Consider the following 1,214-nt stretch of genomic DNA (forward strand, 5'->3'; position numbering starts at 1 on the left):
TTAGGCCTTGACTGCGTACTTCCACAGTGGGTACAGCCATTCCTTTTGCTCCTGCTTCTTGGTCTTCAGGTTCTCCTCACGCTTGCTGAGCCAGCAGCACATGGCACATGTTTTCTTGGGCCACAGTCCCAGGGACTTGTACTTTTTGCCCTCGTAGAATTTCTTGAGGTTCTTTTTCTGAGTCTGGTTAATGACAGTGAGAACAAGGGTGATGGATATGTGAGCAACACAGATCTTAGAGAGCTTGGACACTGCACTGCCTGTCACTTTGGTAACACACAGATGGGACAGCTCTACCTTCAGGTCATTCAGCTGTTTTAGCAACTCCTCCTCCTTCTTGCCTTGAAGGTCTCAAACCTTAATCTTAGTCATGGCTGCACAGGCCAGCACCTCTGCCACCTGCTTTGAGGTAAAGAGCCCATCAGCCTTTCTTTCAGCACAGGTCTAGTTGTGGTGAACTCCCTCAGCTTTTGTTTATCTGGAAAAGTCTTAATTTCTCCTTTGTTTTTGAAGGATAGTTTTGCTAGATATAGTATTGGTTGTAGTTTTTTCTTTCAGTACTTTGAATGTATCATCCTGCTCCCTTCTAGCCTGCAAGGTTTCTGCTGAGAAATCTCTGGTAATCTCATAGGAGCTCCCTTGTACATGACAAGTTACTTTTCTCTTTCTGCTTTCAAGATTCTCCTTGTGAGTTTTGACAGTTTGATTATGATATGTCTTGGTGTAGATCTCTTTAGATTTATCCTAGTTGGAATCTTTTGAGATTCACAAATTTGTATGTCTGTTTTTATTCTCAGTTTTGGGAAGTTTGGGGCCATTATTTCTTCAAATAGGCTCTCTGCTCCTTTCTTTCTTCCTTCTTCTTCTTCTGGGACTTATATGTGTAGATATATGTAGTGCTTGATGGTGTCCCATAAGTCCCTAAGACTCTCTTCATTTTTCTTCATTCTTTTTTCTGTTTCCTGTTCTGCCTCAGTAATTTTGGAAGTTCTGTCTCTGGGTTCACTGATTCTTCTGCCTGGTCAAGTCTGATATTGAATCCCTCTAGCAAATTTTTCAGTTCCATTATTGTTATTTTCATTTCTAGAATTTGTGTTTTGTTCTTCATAGTTTCTATCTCTTTGTTGATATTCTCATTTTGTTCATGCATTATTTTTCTGATTTCATTTAGTTGTTTATCTGTGCTCTCTTTTAATTCATTGAGCGTCCTCATG

The 1,214-nt window shown here is 40.3% G+C and overlaps 1 pseudogene; it reads right to left on the bottom strand.

Moving 5' to 3' along the window:
* On the bottom strand, nt 1-372 carry LOC124243465 (60S ribosomal protein L35-like; annotated as a pseudogene).
* Nucleotides 373-1,214: the final 842 nt, after the last annotated feature.

This window comes from Equus quagga, chromosome 8, assembly GCF_021613505.1.
Source record: "Equus quagga isolate Etosha38 chromosome 8, UCLA_HA_Equagga_1.0, whole genome shotgun sequence".
In the NCBI taxonomy this organism is placed as follows: Eukaryota; Metazoa; Chordata; class Mammalia; order Perissodactyla; family Equidae; genus Equus; species Equus quagga.